Source organism: Lutra lutra, chromosome 1 (assembly GCF_902655055.1).
Source record: "Lutra lutra chromosome 1, mLutLut1.2, whole genome shotgun sequence".
NCBI classification, from domain to species: Eukaryota; Metazoa; Chordata; class Mammalia; order Carnivora; family Mustelidae; genus Lutra; species Lutra lutra.
Genome location: NC_062278.1, coordinates 35,852,253 through 35,872,438, shown reverse-complemented (window position 1 = coordinate 35,872,438; position 20,186 = coordinate 35,852,253).

The window sequence follows — 20,186 nt, the reverse complement described above, 5'->3', positions numbered from 1 at the left end:
TAAAATATTTAATTTTACTATTTTCTCCACAGAAACCAAAGCGTAAATTATGAAACAGATAATTCAGTATACTTTCTTAAACTTATGGTAATAGACATCATTAAAATTTCCTCCATACTTCTTTTTTCATCTAAGCCATTTCCAATGTAACTTGGAAACCACATCATTAATAAGAAGAGTGTATTTCCCCACTTTTGAGTACAGTCTAACCTTGTGGCTTGCTTTGGCCAGCAGAATATTTTTGTGAAGTTCTAAGCCTTGACCTCAAAATTCTTTCTTTCACTTGGAACCAGGCCACTGCCAATTTAAGTCCAGAAAATTCTACTGGAGGATGAAGATGATGTAGAAAAGACTCTAATTGTCATAGATAAGGAAATAACAGAGTAACCTAAAGATATTTAACAAACATATGCTATAGTCCTTCTAAAATTAGAAGAGCTGGCTGCACAATACCATGTTGACCACAAACTGATGAGTGAGCTCAGCAAAGATATTTGCAAAGGACAGTACAGACAAAAGGCTGACATCCAGGATCTATAAAGAACTCCTCAAACTCAACACACACAAAACAGACAATCATATCAAAAAATGGGCAGAAGATATGAACAGACACTTCTCCAATGAAGACATACAAATGGCTATCAGACACATGAAAAAGCAAACCAGGTGATCCATCAATTCATGAACACTAATCAATGAATATTGTTTAAGCTACTGCATTTTGAAGTAGCAACTACTAAACTGTCTTCATTTCATCCATATTCTTAGGACAAACTAAATATGATACAATATTTTAAGTGTTGTATTGAGGAAGGAGAGAAAAATGTGAAAATAAATTATTTCTATTTCCTTACACCAATTTTAAATGTCTTAGTTCTATATATGTTTGGCATTAATTTTTTATTATAATTTATACTGCATTTTGCTGTTCTTTATTATATTTTATACTGCTTCTGTTATCAGTTCACACCAAATATGGAAATAAATATGCTATCATTCATAATAATTTATTCAAAAGATATGTCTTGAGTACTTGCTAAAGGCAAAGGCAGCCTGCTTTCTAGGAAGAGTGGAGGGGTTAAACAAAAACTTTCCTGAGAAATATTGCTAATGAAACATTTTAATGAAACATCAGGACAACCAAGAAGTGTGTGCTGTCTATAGCTTTGGCAAATGGGCAATCATTTTCACTTCAGACTCCAGTCAGGAAATTTCCTTCCCATCAAAACAGAAAGAAAGTCAAGGACCAATAACATCTCAGATCCCTCACTGTCCTGTGACACGTTGATACACACACCAGAGCATAACAGAGCACAGTGCTTCAGGACACAAGACTCAGATCAAAAGAAACATATACTTTTGAGGTTCTAATAACCCTTCCTAGTATAGAAAAGCAGAGCAAGATTTTAGCAGTTTGAAGTGTACAATGTAAAAGGGAAACCTTCTTCAACAGTGATGTTGTTCTATCATATAATATTAAGGAATATGTGACCCCTACATAAAACACATAAAAACAGATTAACAAAATTTGGAGACTTCAGAAAAAAAAAGTCATTATGTATTATACAAAAATATTACTGTTCCAGCTATACTAGCTTAAGGATTCCCAAAAAAATTAATTAGGAAATAATACTATTGAGGAGAAGATGAGAAATTTTATTAGCAACCCACCACATAGATTCTATAATTTGTTGTAGTTATGCTTAAATTGACAGAAAGTAAAGTTACACTGTACATTATATGAAGATTGTTCTATAATACAGTGTGATATTTGGTGTCTTTTTTTAAAATTTGTTTTGTCATCATAAAGTTATGAATCAACTAAATACTTCAGGTAAATTATAGATATCTATCTCAGTTTGGACCACCTAACAACAATTATTAAGAACACACTATAGGAAATCTTCTTTGAGGACTATAGTGGACTTGAAGGACCGTGTTTTAGTACTTCTTAATTTTTTTTTCTTTTTTTTTAGTTTCAGGTGTAGAATTTAGAAATTCATCATTTACATACAATACCCTGCACTCATCACAAGTGCCCTCCTTAATCCCTGTCACATTTAAACCATCCTTCCCACACATTTAACCCATCCCTCCCATGTACCTCCCTTCCAGTAACCCTCAGTTTGTCCTCTACAGTTAAGAGTCTATTTTATGGGGGGAGGAGTCAAGATGGCGGAGAAGTAGCAGGGTGAGACTACTTCGGGTAGTGGGAGATCAGCTAAATAGCTTATCTAAAGATTGCAAACACCTACAAATCCAACGGGAGATTGAAGAGAAGAAGAACAGCAATTCTAGAAACAGAAAATCAACCACTATCTGAAAGGTAGGACTGGCGGAGAAGTGAATCCAAAGCGACGGGAAGATAGACCGCAGGGGGAGGGGCCAGCTCCCGGCGAGCGGAGGAGCAACGGAGCAAAATCAGGACTTTTAAAAGTCTGTTCCGCTGAGGGACATCGCTCCAGAGGCTTAACTGGGGTGAAGCCCAGGCGGGGTCAGCGCGGCCTCAGGTCCCGGAGGGTCGCAAAAGGAGCGGGGGTGTCTGAGTGTTGCAGAGCTTACCGGTATTAGAACGGGGAGCCGGCTACAGAGACAGAGCCGAGGAGTGACTCTCAGCTCGGGGTTGCCTTGAACCGGTCGCAGGCTCGGTCAGCTTGGAGCGCAGCCGGAGGCCAGGGTGACGGGAGTCATTGGGCGCTGTTCTCTGAGGGCACACTGAGGAGTGGGGCCCCGGGCTCTCGGCTCCTCCGGGCCGGAGACAGGGAGGCCGCCATCTTCATTCCCGTCCTCTGGACTCTACAGAAAGCGCTCAGGGAACAAAAGCTCCCAAAAGCAAATCCGAGGGGATTACTCAGCTACTCAGCGCGGCCCGGGTAAGGGCGGTGCAACTCCGCCTGGGGCAAAGACGCTTGAGAATCACTACAACAGGCCCCTCCCCCAGAAGATCAATGGGAAACCCAGCCAGGACCAAGTTCACCTACCAAGGAGTGTAGTTTCAATACCAAGGAGAGTGGCGGAATTCCAGAGGAGAAGAAAGCAAAGCACGGAACTCATGGCTTTCTCCCCATGATTTTTTAGCCTTGCAGTTAATTTAATTTTTTTTCTTTTTCATTTTTTTTTTTCTTTTTCTCTTCTTCTGCTAAATTTTTTTAACTTTTACCGTTTTCTTTTTTAACGTTTTTTAAATAGTTTATCTAATATATATATATATATTTTCCTCTTTTTATATTTTTTCTTTATCGGCTTTCTTTTTTTAAATAGTTTCTTTGTTTTTTTTCTTTTTGAACCCCTTTTTATCCCCTTTCTCCCCCCTCACAATTTGGGATCTCTTCTGATTTGGCTAAAGCATATTTTCCTGGGGTTGTTGCCACCCTTTTAGTATTTTACTTGCTCCTTCATAAACTCTTATCTGGACAAAATGACAAGGCGGAAAAATTCACAACAAAAAAAAGAACAAGAGGCAGTACCAAAGGCTAAGGACCTAATCAATACAGACATTGGTAATATGTCAGATATAGAGTTCAGAAAGACGATTCTCAAGGTTCTAGCCGGGCTTGAAAAAGGCATGGAAGATATTAAAGCAACCCTCTCGGGAGATATAAAAGCCCTTTCTGGAGAAATAAAAGAACTAAAATCTAACCAAGTTGAAATCAAAAAAGCTATTAATGAGGTGCAATCAAAAATGGAGGCTCTCACTGCTAGGATAAATGAGGCAGAAGAAAGAATTAGCGATATAGAAGACCAAATGACAGAGAATAAAGAAGCTGAGCAAAAGAGGGACAAACAGCTACTGGACCACGAGGGGAGAATTCGAGAGATAAGTGACACCATAAGACGAAACAACATTAGAATAATTGGGATTCCAGAAGAAGAGGAAACAGAGAGGGGAGCAGAAGGTATATTGGAGAGAATTATTGGAGAGAATTTCCCCAATATGGCAAAGGGAACAAGCATCAAAATTCAGGAGGTTCAGAGAACCCCCCTCAAAATCAATAAGAATAGGTCCACATCCCGTCACCTAATAGTAAAATTTACAAGTCTTAGTGACAAAGAAAAGATCCTGAAAGCAGCCCGGGAAAAGAAGTCTGTAACGTACAATGGTAAAAATATTAGATTGGCAGCAGACTTATCCACAGAGACCTGGCAGGCCAGAAAGAGCTGGCATGATATATTCAGAGTACTAAATGAGAAAAACATGCAGCCAAGAATACTATATCCAGCTAGGCTATCATTGAAAATAGAAGGAGAGATTAAAAGCTTCCAGGACAAACAAAAACTGAAAGAATTTGCAAATACCAAACCAGCTCTACAGGAAATATTGAAAGGGGTCCTCTAAGCAAAGAGAGACCCTAAAAGTAGTAGATCAGAAAGAAACAGAGACAATATACAATAACAGTCACCTTACAGGCAATACAATGGCACTAAATTCATATCTCTCAATACTTACCCTGAATGTTAATGGGCTAAATGCCCCAATCAAAAGGCACAGGGTATCAGAATGGATAAAAAAACAAAACCCATCTATATGTTGCCTACAAGAAACTCATCTTAAACCCGAAGACACCTCCAGGTTTAAAGTGAGGGGGTGGAAAAGAATTTACCATGCTAATGGACATCAGAAGAAAGCAGGATTGGCAATCCTTATATCAGATCAATTAGATTTTAAGCCAAAGACTATAATAAAAGATGAGGAAGGACACTATATCATACTCAAAGGAACTGTCCAACAAGAAGATCTAACAATTTTAAATATCTATGCCCCTAACGTGGGAGCAGCCAACTATATAAACCAATTAATAACAAAATCAAAGAAACACATCGACAAGAATACAATAATAGTAGGGGATTTTAACACTCCCCTCACTGAAATGGACAGATCATCCAAGCAAAAGATCAACAAGGAAATAAAGGCCTTAAATGACACACTGGACCAGATGGACATCACAGATCTATTCAGAACATTTCATCCCAAAGCAACAGAATACACATTCTTCTCTAGTGCACATGGAACATTCTCCAGAATAGATCACATTCTTGGTCCTAAATCAAGTCTCAACCGGTATCAAAAGATTGGAATCATTCCCTGCATATTTTCAGACCACAATGCTCTAAAGCTAGAACTCAATCACAAGAGGAAATTTGGAAAGAACTCAAATACATGGAGACTAAACAGCATCCTTCTAAAGAATGAATGGGTCAACCAGGAAATTAAAGAAGAATTGAAAAAATTTATGGAAACAAATGATAATGAAAACACAACGGTTCAGAATCTGTGGGACACAACAAAGGCAGTCCTGAGAGGAAAATATATAGCGGTACAAGCCTTTCTCAAGAAACAAGAAAGGTCTCAGGTACACAACCTAACCCTACACCTAAAGGAGCTGGAGAAAGAACAAGAAAGAAACCCTAAACCCAGCAGGAGAAGAGAAATCATAAAGATCAGAGCAGAAATCAATGAAATAGAAACCAAAAAAACAATAGAACAAATCAACGAAACTAGGAGCTGGTTCTTTGAAAGAATTGATAAGATTGATAAACCCCTGGCCAGACTTATCAAAAAGAAAAGAGAAAGGACCCAAATAAATAAAATCATGAATGAAAGAGGAGAGATCACAATGAACACCAAGGAAATACAGACAATTATAAGAACATACTATGAGCAACTCTACGCCAACAAATTTGACAATCTGGAAGAAATGGATGCATTCCTAGAGACATATAAACTACCACAACTGAACCAGGAAGAAATAGAAAGCCTCAACAGACCCATAACCAGTAAGGATATTGAAACAGTCATCAAAAATCTCCAAACAAACAAAAGCCCAGGGCCAGACGGCTTCCTGGGGGAATTCTACCAAACATTTAAAGAGGAACTAATTCCTATTCTCCTGAAACTGTTCGAAAAAATAAAAATAGAAGGAAAACTTCCAAACTCATTTTATGAGGCCAGCATCACCTTGATCCCAAAACCAGACAAGGATCCCAACAAAAAAGAGAACTACAGACCAATATCCTTGATGAACACAGATGCAAAAATTCTCGCCAAAATACTAGCCAATAGGATCCAACAGTACATTAAAAGGATTATTCACCACGACCAAGTGGGATTTATTCCAGGGCTGCAAGGTTGGTTCAACATCCGCAAATCAATCAATGTGATACAACACATTAATAAAAGAAAGAACAAGAACCATATGATACTCTCCATAGATGCGGAAAAAGCATTTGACAAAGTACAGCATCCCTTCCTGATCAAAACTCTTCAAAGTGTAGGGATAGACGGCACATACCTCAATATTATCAAAGCCATCTATGAAAAATCCACCGCAAATATCATTCTCAATGGAGAAAAACTGAAAGCTTTTCCGCTAAGGTCAGGAACACGGCAGGGATGTCCGTTATCACCACTGCTATTCAACATAGTACTAGAAGTCCTAGCCTCAGCAATCAGACAACAAAAGGAAATTAAAGGCATCCAAATCAGCAAAGAAGAAGTCCAACTATCAGTCTTTGCAGATGATATGATACTATATGTGGAAAACCCAAAAGACTCCACTCCAAACCTGCTAGAACTTGTACAGGAATTCAGTAAAGTGTCAGGATATAAAATCAATGCACAGAAATCAGTTGCATTTCTCTACACCAACAACAAGACAGAAGAAAGAGAAATTAAGGAGTCCATCCCATTTACAATTGCACCCAAAACTATAAGATACCTAGGAATAAACCTAACCAAAGAGACTAAGAATCTATACTCAGAAAACTATAAAGTACTCATGAAAGAAATGGAGGAAGACACAAAGAAATGGAAAAATGTTCCATGCTCCTGGATTGGAAGAATATATATTGTGAAAATGTCTATGCTACCTAAAGCAATCTACACATTTAATGCAATCCCTATCAAAGTACCATCCATTTTTTTCAAAGAAATGGAACAATAATCCTAAAATTGATATGGAACCAGAAAAGACCTCGAATAGCCAAAGGAATATTGAAAAAGAAAGCCAAAGTTGGTGGCATCACAATTCCGGACTTCAAGCTCTATTACAAAGCTGTCATCATCAAGACAGCATGGTACTGGCACAAAAACAGACACATAGATCAATGGAACAGAATAGAGAGCCCAGAAATGGACCCTCATCTCTATGGTCAACTCATCTTTGACAAAGCAGGAAAGAATGTCCAATGGAAAAAAGACAGCCTCTTCAATAAATGGTGTTGGGAAAATTGGACAGCGACATGCAGAAAAATGAAATTGGATCATTTCCTTACACCACACACAAAAATAGACTCAAAATGGATGAAGGATCTCAATGTGAGAAAGGAATCCATCAAAATCCTCGAGGAGAACAGAGGCAGCAACCTCTTCGACGTCAGCCGCAGCAACATCTTCCTAGGAACATCACCAAAGGCAAGGGAAGCAAGGGCAAAAATGAACTTTTGGGATTTTATCAAGATCAAAAGCTTTTGCACAGCAAAGGAAACAGTTAACAAAACCAAAAGACAACTGACAGAATGGGAGAAGATATTTGCAAATGACATATCAGATAAAGGGCTAGTGTCCAACAGCTATAAAGAACTTAGCAAACTCAACACCCAAAGAACAAATAATCCAATCAAGAAATGGGCAGAGGACATGAACAGACATTTCTGCAAAGAAGACATCCAGATGGCCAGCAGACACATGAAAAAGTGCTCCATATCACTCGGCATCAGGGAAATACAAATCAAAACCACAACGAGATATCACCTCACACCAGTCAGAATGCCTAAAATGAACAAGTCAGGAAATGACAGATGCTGGTGAGGATGCGGAGAAAGGGGAACCCTCCTACACTGTTGGTGGGAATGCAAGCTGGTGCAAGCACTCTGGAAAACAGCATGGAGGTTCCTCAAAATGTTGAAAATAGAACTACCCTATGACCCTGCAATTGCACTGCTGGGTATTTACCCTAAAGATACAAACGTAGTGATCCGAAGGGGCACGTGCACCCAAATGTTTATAGCAGCAATGTCTACAATAGCCAAACTATGGAAAGAACCTAGATGTCCATCTACAGACGAATGGATAAAGAAGATGTGGTATATATACACAATGGAATACTATGCAGCCATCAAAAGAAATGAAATCTTGCCATTTGCGACAACGTGGATGGAACTAGAGGGTATCATGCTTAGCGAAATAAGTCAATCGGAGAAAGACAACTATCATATGATCTCCCTGATATGAGGGAGAGGAGATGCAACATGGGGGGTTGAGGGGGTAGGAGAAGAGTAAATGAAACAAGATGGGATTGGGAGGGAGACAAACCATAAGTGACTCTTAATCTCACAAAACAAACTGAGGGTTGATGGGGGGAGGGGGTTGGGAGAGGGGGGTGGGGTTATGGATATTGGGGAGGGTATGTACTATGGTGGGTGCTGTGAAGTGTGTAAACCTGGCGATTCGCAGACCTGTACCCCTGGGGATAATAATATATGTTTATAAAGCCTTAAAAAAAAAAAAAAAGAAAAGAAAAAAGAAACGATGAATACCCAAGTTTTGTAGCAACATGGACGGGACTGGAAGAGATTATGCTGAGTGAAATAAGTCAAGCAGAGAGAGTCAATTATCATATGGTTTCACTTATTTGTGGAGCATAACAAATAGCATGGAGGACAAGGGGAGATGGAGAGGAGAAGGGAGTTGAGGGAAATTGGAAGGGGAGGTGAACCATGAGAGACTATGGACTCTGAAAAACGATCTGAGAATTTTGAAGGGGTGGGGGGTGGGAGGTTGGGGGCACCAGGTGGTGGGTATTGTATAGGGCACGGATTGCATGGAGCACTGGGTGTGGTGCAAAAATAATGAATACTGTTATGCTGAAAAAATAAAAAATTAAAATAGTCAAAAAAATAAATAAATAAAGAGTCTATTTTATGGTTTGCTTTCTTCTCTTTTTTCCCCCAATGTTGATCTGCTTTGTTTCTTAAATTCCACATGTGAATGAAGTCATATGATATTTGTCTTTCTCTGACTAACTTATTTTGCTTAACATAATACTCTCTAGCTCCATCCACATCATTACAAATATTTCATTCTTTTTGATGGATAACCTTCCATTATATATATACTGCCTCTTCTTTATCCATTCATTAATTTACAGATATTTGGACTCTTTCCATAATTTGACTATTGTTGATAAAGCTGCTATAAACATTGGAGTGCATGTATCCCTTCAAGTTACTATATTTTTTTATTCTTTGGGTAAATACTTAGTAGGGCAGATGAAATATCTAATAAAGGGTTAGTATCTAAAATATAGAAAGAATTTATAAAAGTCAACACCCAAAAAACAAATACTCCCATTCAAATATTGGCAGAAGACATTAATAGACATTTTCAAAGAAGACATATATACAGTTAACAGACACATGAAATGATACTCAACATCATTCATCATCAGGGAAATACAAATCTAAACTACAATGAGATATCACCTCATACTTGTCAAAGTGGCTAAAATTAACAGCACAGGAAACAACAGATGTTCTTTGTTTGTTTCTGTATATGTGATGTCCCATTTTACATAAAACAACTGTTGGGCAGTGAGAAAAGATAGGATTAACAAGATACAATCCCCTGCACTCAGAAATTCACAATCTAAGTTTTCTAGAATACTGGTTTCTTCTCAGTTGGAAGTAGCATTGCATTTTGAAAATAATTAGAATAGTATTAAAAGTATTTAGCATTTTATAATACTTCCTGTGCCTCAGATTAAAGTGCATTACTTAAAGAGGCTTAATTAATTATCACAACAAATCTATGAGCTAGAAATTATTGTAAAGCTTATTTTGCAGTTGAGGAATGTAGGGTATAGACAAGTAATTGTCACTAGAAGTTCAACTAGGAAGTAGATGGACCAGAATTTAAAGCCAGTCAAACTGCTTCTAGAGTGTGTGCCCTTAACCACTATACTAAACAAACTCTTGTTACCTTTAAAGCACTTTGGAGAATAGTTATTGCTACAACTTGTTCAACATCTTTCCAAGCAAGAACCTATATATGTTAGTCTGTATTATTAAAGATCTCTGATTTTGAAGCTGAATGGGACAGATTTTGAATCCTGGATTTACCAGTTACTAACTCTGTCACCCTGCATAATTCACCTCTGTTAACTCTAGAAAAGCCTTTTCAGCTCTTAATTACTGGTAAAATAGTACCTTCTTAGTCCACATGATTTCAGCACAGCAATCAGGGGAAGTTACCCACATACAACTGCCATTCCACTTTGATGGTTGTAAGAATCTTCTTTTAAATCTTGTCTTTCTCCAAAGTGAGAAGACGTCTCTTACAGTAAACACAAGGCACAGTTTGGAGGTACAAGGAAACTCCCAATCAGTACATGCTTCAATTTCTCATCCTTTGGATGGAAAATTCTGAGGTGCATTCTACAGAATTCCTCAAAAGTCCCTATGAGATTGAACACCAACTATCCATTGTAATAAATAGCTCAGTACCCATCACTACAGAATTTTCCTTTTTTTTCCCCCCTCTGTTTTACTTTCCCTTCTCCCTCACCTTTTCTACCCCCACCAATAATTTCTAAAATAAGTTACTTGTGCACAGTAATGTCTTTTAGGCACTGTTTCAGGATGATGAAAGGAAGATACAAAGACTGGAGGAATAGTCCATATAAAGTATTTAGTTCAGTAAATAGTCTTAGTATCCACTCAATAATGATTGAATAATAACACTATCGTTATCTGAAAATTTAGGGCTTTGAAGAACATCTGTGTATCAAGATTTTAGCATGAACATTCTCTAAAAGAGGAAGCCATGAACCAAAGTGATGATGACTACAAGATTAGTGAATTAAAGTGAGACATTCTAATACAAAAGGAAAGTCAGTTCTGTTCTTAGGAATTCTAATAATCATGATCATCAAAAAACTACAAGAAAAGTCTGAAAATCTAAAGTTATTTGCATGATATTAAGCTATAGTGAACTTCACTATCAATGAATATATTCTGAGGAAAGAAACAACTATGCTTTAAGAGATTTTACTTATTTATTTAGACAGCTGACATCAAGATAAATTATCTAGGATATTTTAATATAGTTAACTACAGAAAATCATTTTTGTGGCAGATAGTCTGAATTAGAAAATGTTTTTCTTTATTGACTATGAAATTGGATTTAAATTTATGAACAATCCAATGAAGCTAATTTTCAAGTTGTTGTCACATGATTGTATCCTAAATTTGAAATGTGTTATCAAACTATAAGAACAGTTTTATATTCCTCCTTAAATTTTGAGAACCTTTCTCTTCTTCTGTTTGTTTCTTGTTCTGTTTCTTCTCAGAACACTTTTTAACTTTGTTTTGTTGTTTTTTTAAAATATTTTCTAACTTCAAGGAGTTTACAACCTAGTTGGAAAGATTAAAAAACAACAATGTAGGGGCACCTGGGTGGTTCAGTGGGTTAAGCCTCTGTCTTCAGATCAGGTCATGATCTCAGGGTCCTGGGATCAAACCCCACTTCGGGCTCTGCTCAGCAGGGAGCCTGCCTTCCCCTCTCTCTCTGCCTGACTCTCTACCTACTTGTCATCTCTCTCTGTGTGTCAAATAAATAAATAAAATCTTAAAAAAAGAGAGAGAGAGAGAGAGAGAAACGATTTATTAAAAAAAAAAAAAGAAGAACAATGTAAGACACAGGACCCTATAAATACTCCTTACTATAGGAATTAAGAATAGACCAAAATGTTATGAAGTAATTAAGGTAATTATAAAGATAAATTACTGTTCACTGAACTCATAATACAAACATATAGAAGATTAAAAAATTAGCTGGAAGGAGAACATGAACAAATAGAAAAAAAAATAATTTGTTTGTCTGCAGCCAACAGTTTGCCCTGTGATTATAATCGTAGAATAGAACAAGATCATTAACGGTTGTGAAAAACATTTCAAAGAATTGAGGCTATTTGTCAAAATATTTAATTGCCAACAATTTTGGTACAAAATGTTTACACATACACTATATCTATATCTATATCTATCTATCTATCTATATATATATACTCATATAAAATTAAACTCCATCATTATAAATTGTATTCTGTGCATATGCTAATAAATACAAATTTAGAAAATAAAATTATTACATACAGTAAAGCTAAGTTATATCTTAAAATATGCAGCTACATATGATGTTACCTTTAGCTAGATATCCATTTGCTCTTAAAGAAACTTTTGTGCTTGTAAAAAATATTCAACAAACCCTCTTGAAAACTGCAATGTTGGATAAATTTTTGTCAGATCACACTGTTGTTTTAGAATGTATATTAACATACTGGCTGAATTCATAATCTAAGTGAAATGTTAGTTCTGCTAGTGTCTTGTTCAACTCAGCTGATTCAACCTGTTACTTCTCCAGAGGAATTCTTTTAGACAATACCAATATGTTGTGATGATGTTTTCATTTAAAATACATAATATAGGAGTACCTGGGTGGCTCAGTCCTTAGGCATCTGCCTTTGGCTCAGGTCATGATCCCAGGGTCCTGGGATTGAGTCCCTCATTGGGCTCCTTGCTCAGGGGGAGCCTGCTTCTCCCTCTCCCACTGACCCTGCTTGTGTCCCTTCTCTTGCTGTGTCTCTCTCTGTCAAATAAATAAATAAAATCTTTAAAAAAATAATATAACTTTAAATATCACTTAATCAGACACAGGAAAACCCTAATACATAGAAATATACTTAAGGCAAACAAAGGATGGAAGTATCACTATCATTACCTATGTATTGCTAAAACTTCACCCATGTTTCAGGAAGCCTTGGATAGCTTGTGGGACACATGCAATAACATCTATTTGTATATAACTTATTAATAAAGAATAATTATATATTTTAAGTCAAGATATGGATGTAAACATAAATTTAAAAGTTTCCTTCCCACACTGACAGAAATAGACTAGGTAGCCAGGATTTAATGCATTCAAATTTAACATGAAAATTTAGAAGGAGACAATATAAAACCAGCAGGTGACTATGGCTTTGGATAACAGAAAATAATTATAAGAAATTTATAAGTAAACAGCTTACCCTCTTAAAAGATTAAGAAAAAAGTGTCATGTAGGATTTGATAGAGAAGTGCTCAGGAAAATAAAATCTGAATGAAGAAGGACAGTTGATTACTGACTCCTGACTGAATACACTTCCTTTGACATTTTCTCCCAGCAGTTTTTGTATTTTCGTGAAGATTATTAAATATTAGCATGGCTTCTCCCAGTTTTGAAAGGAATGTTGAATCTCATTTATAATTTTAGTTTGGGATCTTTTTTTTAAAGATTTATTTATAGTTATTTATTTATTTGACAGAGAGAGAGAGATCACAAGTAGGCAGATCAGCAGGCAGAGAGAGAGAGGGAAGCAGGCTCCCTGCTGAGCAGAGAGTCCGATGCAGGCTCGATTCCGGGACCCTGAGATCTTGACCTGAGCAGAAGGCAGAGACTTAACCCATTGAGCCACCCATGCAACCCAGCTTGGGATCTTTAATTTAAAGTCATTTTCACTTAATACACATATTATACAAAAATAATTAAAATGATATAACCCACAAAGACAAGACTGAAAGATGATCCACATGCAGAAAACAATGTTTGGGCTATGCCAAATGACTTTGCCCTTGGGACAACTTGGAGAAACAGTTTTCATCCTTTGCCAGAATGAACATTTTTTTTTTTTTTTTAATGAAATGTAAGGAAGGGGACAGACCTGATTCTATAAAGAAGACTTTGTCTTTGGTGCAAGTTGGAGAAAGAGTTTCATCCTTCTCCAGAGTGAAAAAACAAAAATTTTTATGCACTGTAGGGAAGGGGAAAAACATGATTCTGGAAATTAGACATTAGTTAATTTAGAGTAATATGAGACGAAACAAAAAGAGGATTCAGGAGACACATGAATTGACACAAGATCTTTAAACATGTAGCAGAGGTAGAAAAGAAAGAGAGAAAGAAAGAAGGAAAGAAGGAAAGAAGAAAAGAAAGAAAGAAAGAAAGAAAGAAAGAAAGAAAGAAAGAAAGAAAGAAAGAAAATAGAAAAGGGGGGAGGGAGGAAGAAAATATGAAAAGGAGAAAGAAGAAAGAATAAATCAATCATATCTACCATGTCTAAGACAAGCTAAGAATGGGATGTTGAATGTATTTAATATGTGTGTTAAATTGAGATGACAGACTAATTTTTTGCTTTCCTTCCTATCAATAGGTGAGGTCTAATTTCTCTTCACTTGAAGACTTGTTTTGTTGACAGAAGTCATCAGAGGTGATTCTAGGGATGCTAATATTAGGTTATAAGAAGTACAGATTCTGCCTGGCTCTCATAAAACACCAACTATGGGAACCCCAGCTTTCATGCTACAATTAATCCATGCAGCCCTAAGTAGAGTTTCACACAAAGACAAACTGACACCTGTAAACAACTGATCCCTCCAAACCAACTGAAGCTGGGCTTCAGATTGACAACATTAATTTGATAACATGTCAGTAAGCATATTTCCAATAGATCCTCTAGTCTGAACTTAATTTGTGCCACATCAAGCATCCCAGGGCTCACCACTGAATTTAGGATTTTCCCAGTCATGGACTCAACATACAATTCTGGGAAAGTTGAGACAGCCAGTCTACTTTACCCCAAAGCACATTCTAGACATTGACTAAAATTAAAGGAAACAGCTGAACAAAAAGTATATAGGAGTTGGAAACTACAGAAAATCAATGACAAGAAAATTATTTTCCATATAAAATGAATATGAACCCTAGTCAAAGGGAGTAAAAACAAACAAATGAACAAACAAAAACAGAAGACAGGGATCTTGCATGCCCCGTTTATTGTTGACTATGCAGCACATAGCACACTGAGACATAGAATATATTATTCAATGGCTACTTACTGAATGGATGGATGGATCGATGGATGGATGTTATTCTCAAAAGCATAATTCAGTGACCAGTAGATTCTATGAAATAAGGAATAGGTTTACAATTACTTTAAGTCTCAAAATGACTCTCACTTTTAGGCATTCACAGATATTGAATAAGCCTCAGTTTATTTTGGTACAGCCACTATGATATAGCCATTTTGATGATGTGGCCATTCAGAAATATTAGAATGTAATGAACTCAAAACAGAACTCTTTTTACTTATATGTGGTGATAGTCTCCTTCAGTCAATCAAAAGTGAAAACTAATTAATGAACTTGATCTAAATTCTAGAATCTATCAGTAAAAATCTTTAATACGATTTATACATTTTGAAGACATTAATCAAGTTGTGAATGTGACAATCTCCACCTTCTTTACTACTAAATGTTGGAAACAGATTTTAACAAGACATGATGAATTATAATGCCTTTTAAAAACATAGTTGAGTAAATCCACTTTCTTCTGAAAATTAGACCTTTATTAATGTAAATTTAGAATTCTACAATGAGTTTTTGAATACCAGGCATCACACTTCTCAGTCTAAGAACTTTTTTTAAAGGTACACATTTTAAATACTTTAGAAGGTTAACAACTAGTTTTTATCCTATGCAATTTTATCTTTTTTCATATCTGTAGAAGGACTTCATGAAGTCAGATACAACTATTAAATGTGAAGCAAAATACAGTTTGCCAATCTTCCACACTGCAAAGTGTGAAATACTTTCCAAATGTATAAATGTCCTAGTGGGGATGATGATTTTTACAGTAAAAATAAGGATTTTCCATCTTAAAATTTGGTTATTTTAAAATTCCTAGTAAACACTTGAAAGTACAAAGTAATTTCACATAGATATGTAATATCTCAAAGAAAGACATAGTGTTGATATACTATTTTCTATCCTAGCTTCCCTTTGTGCCTATCCTTCATCTCTTGTATTGCTAAAACCAGTTAATTAATGTTTGCTGACATGGCAGTATTTTTCAATGTTATTTATAACATTTTCAAGTGTCTGAAATAAATTTACTAGTAAATTCTACTGATACTACTAATAATGCTAGTATGTTAACCATAGAATGCATAATACAGTGAATTAGAGTACAGATGGATTCATGACACTTTTGTTTCACTTTGTGTGTGTGCATGTTCATCTCATGTGCACTACAAATGAATATACTTGAGTAAGTAAGTAAAAAAATTTTGAAAGCCACTATGTTAAAGAACGAGAACAAGTTGAGTTGGATATTCTGCTTGCTGTTATAATTAGAACTTGTGAAAAAGCCAAGTTTACCAAATAGAAGCCAGCTGATATTCTTTCCTAAGTTTCTTGTTCTTAGAGAGGAAAGTTACTGCCACTTATTCTTAATCATGATTTAGTCTATTTCTGTACTCCAGATATCTAATGAGACTATTTTCAGTGTTGCTTTGAAGTTAAGTGAGTCACAACTTCAATCTAGTAATCTTTGGTCTAGTTACAAAACTCTTGGAAATGTACCCATGTTTCAAATATTTTCAATTCTATCAAGATTGAAGTCATGCACTAGGAAAAATCCCCAAAGCTTAAGAGGGAGGAAGAAGCAGGCAAGTCATCCCAGGTCCTAGTCAAGGGTTCTATAATAGGTGAGCTGGTTCAAAGTGTCTTGTGCCTTTTATCATAAAGGAACAGAATTAAAGAATAAGAAGGACTTACATATTTAAAAAGAGAAATTACATATTTAAAAAAAGGAGCAAGATGGAAGAGGAGTAGGAGACCTAAATTTCATCTGGTCCCAGAAATTCTTCCTGTTAGTTATCAAATCATTCTGAACAGGAGATTTAAGAAAAGAATAGCAGCAATTCTATGAACAGAAAAGCTACCTTACACTTTCTGAAAGAGGATATGCAGAGAAGTGAATCCAAGGCAATATATGGGAAGAAGATAGACCACAGGGGGAGGGACCAGCTCCCAGCAAATGAGAGAGGAGTGAGGCACAAAATCAGAAATTTTTGAAGTCTGCTTCAGTGAGGGACATCAATCCAGAGGCTAAGCATGGAGTGGAGCCCTCGTGGAGACAGGGTGGTCTCAGGACCCACGGGGTAACAAAAAGACCAGGGTGTCTAAGTGTGGCAGAGCCTCCAGGTATTGGAGAAGGAAGTCCAGTTGCAGAGATGGAGCCAAGGAGCGGGCTCTCAGCTCATGGTTACCTTAAATCATGATCCAAAGCACAATTGGATCACTACTCTTTTAGCAGGAACCCCATAAGTGGCACATCTGGGGAAAATCCCCTTCCTCCACCAGGAGGAGCAGTGCAGGAACATGCTGCAGGTATCTGCTGGCTTTGGAGACTCCAAACAGAGCTGTGTGCCAGAGACAGAAACACTTGGTCACAGGCTGGGTGAGCATAGAATGTGGCCAGAGACCAGGAAGAAAGGAGTGATTGACTGCTTTTCTCTAAGGGCTTGCTGAAGAAGGGAGGGTCCCCAAACTCTTGGCTCCACTGGAACTGGAGATTGGGAGACCTCCATCTTCATTCTTGTCCTCCTAGATGTATAAAAAGCATTCAGGCAACAAAAGCTCCCAAGAGCAAACCCAAGCAGATTACTTAGCCTGACCCCTGGCAAGGGTGGTGTAATTTAGCTTCTAGCAAAGACATTTGAGAATCACTGCAAGAGGCCCTCCCCCCATAGATCAGCAAAGACCTATGATTAGTTTACTAATCAATGAGAACTGCGAAACTTCAGAGCTAGGGAATACAGTGCATTGAATTCATGTTTTTTGTTTTGTTTTGTTTTGATTTTTTGTTTTTTTTCCCATGATTCTTCAGCCTTTCAAAGTGAAAATTTTTAAAATATTTGTTATTTTTTTCTTTTTCTATATTTTGAAAGGTTTTTCTTTCCTATTTTAACTTACTTTAACTTTTTTATCTCATCAATATCTTTTTTAAAAATCATTTTTGGGGGGCACCTGGGTGGCTCAGTGGTTAAGCCTCTGCCTTCAGCTCAGGTCATGATCTCAGGGTCCTGGGATCGAGTCCCGCATCGGGCTCTCTGCTCTGCAGGGAGACTGCCAGAGAGCCTGCTTCCTCCTCTCTCTCTCTCTGCTTGCCTCTCTGCCCACTTGTGATCTCTCTCTGTCAAATAAATAAAATCTTTAAAAAAAAATAAAAATAAAAAAATAAAAATAAAAATCCTTTTTGGGGTGCCTGGGTGGTTCAGTGGGTTAAGCCTCTGCCTTCGGCTCAGAGCATGGTCTCAGGGTCCTGGGATCGAGTACCCCATCAGGCTCTCTGCTCAGCAGGGAACCTACTTCCTCCGCTCTGCTTGCTGATCTGCCTACTTGTGATCTCTCTCTCTCTGTCAAATAAGAAAATAAAAACTTACAAAAAAATCCCTTAAAAATCCTTTTTTAATTTTCATTGTTATAGTCATATTCTATCCCTTCATTGTATTTAACCTTATTTTTTGTATACCTATAAGTTTTTCTTTCTTCAAAATTTTGGGATACGATTTCTTGTAACAGATCAAAATATACCCTAAATCTAGAATATAGCTTTGTTCTAGTCTCCAACTTGATCACATTCTCTCCTTTTTTTTTTCCTTTTCTTCAAACAAATTCTTATCAATTCCTTTATTAAAATCTTTTTTAAAAATTTTCAACTTTGCAGTCATGTTCCATATTTTCATCATGTTTACCCTTATTTTTATGTATAAGTTTTTCTTTCTTTAAAATTTTGGGAGTCAGTTTCTTCTAACAGACCAAAATACACCCAGAATCAAGTGTGTGGCTCTGTTCTATTCACCAGCCTAATCATCTTTTTCCCTTTCTTCCCCCCGGCCCTGGCAGTTTCAGGCCTCTTCTGATTTGGTTAGTGTATATTTTTCTGGGGTCTTCATTACCCTTTTAGCATTTTGTTCTCTCATTCTTCTATTCTTCTCCAGACAAAATGACTAGGTGGAAAATCTCACCTCAAAAAAGGAACAAGAGACAGTACTGACTGCTGGGAACCTAATCAATACAGATATTAGTAAGATGTCAGAACTAGACTTCAGAATGACAATTATAAAGATGCTGGCTGGGCTTGAAAAAAGCATACGATACTAGAGAATACTATCCTGGAGAAACAAAATCCCTTTCTGGAGAAATAAAAGAACTAAAATCTAACCAAGTTGAAATAAAAAATGCTATTAATGAGGTCACATAAAAAAATGGAGGCTCTTATTGCTCAGATAAATGGGGAAGAAGAGAGAATTGGTGATATAGATGACCAAATGATGGAGAATAAAGAAGCTGAGAAAAAGAGAGATAAACTACTACTAGATCAGTAGTAGCTAAACTACTACTGGGAAGAATTCCAGAGATAAGTGATACAATAAGACAAAACAATATTAGAATAATTGGGATTCCAGAACAAGAAAGAGAAAGAGGGGAAGAGGCAAATTATAGCAGAGAACTTCCCTAATATGGGGAAGGAAACAAGCATCAAAATCCAGGAGTCACAGAGAACCCTCCTCCAAATCAATAAAAATAAGTCAACACCCCATCATCTAACAGTAAAACTTACAAGTCTCAGAGACAAAGAGAAAATGCTGAAAGTAGCTCAGAAAAAAGATCTCTAACATACAATGTTAGAAATAATAGATGGGCAGCAGACCTGTCCACAGAGACCTGGCAGGCCAGAAAGACCTGGCATGATATATTCAGAGCACTAAACTGGAAAAACATGCATCCCAGAATACTATATCCAGCTAGGCTGTCATAGAGGGTGAAATAAAAGGCTTCTAGGACAAACAAAAAAACTAAAAGAATCTGCAAACATCAAATAGCCCTACAGGAAATATTTAAAGAGTCTTCTAACCAAAGAGAGAGCCCCAAAATAATAGACCAGAAAGGAGCAGAGACAATATACAGTAACCATCACATTACAGGCAATACAATGGCACTAAATTCATATCTTTCCATAGTTACCCTGAATGAAAATGGGTTAAATGCCCCAATCAGAATGCCCAAATTATGCCCGGGTTAAATGCCCGAATATCAGAATGGATTAATAAAAACAAGGCCCATCAATATGCTGTCTACAAGAAATTCATTTTAGACCAAAGGACACCTCCAGATTTAAAGTGAGGGGGTGGAAAATAATTTACCATGCTAGAGGACATCCAAAGAAAGCTGGGGTGGCAATCCTTATAACAAACAAATTAGATGTTAAGCCAAGGTTTTAATAAGAGATAAAGAAGGACACTTTATCA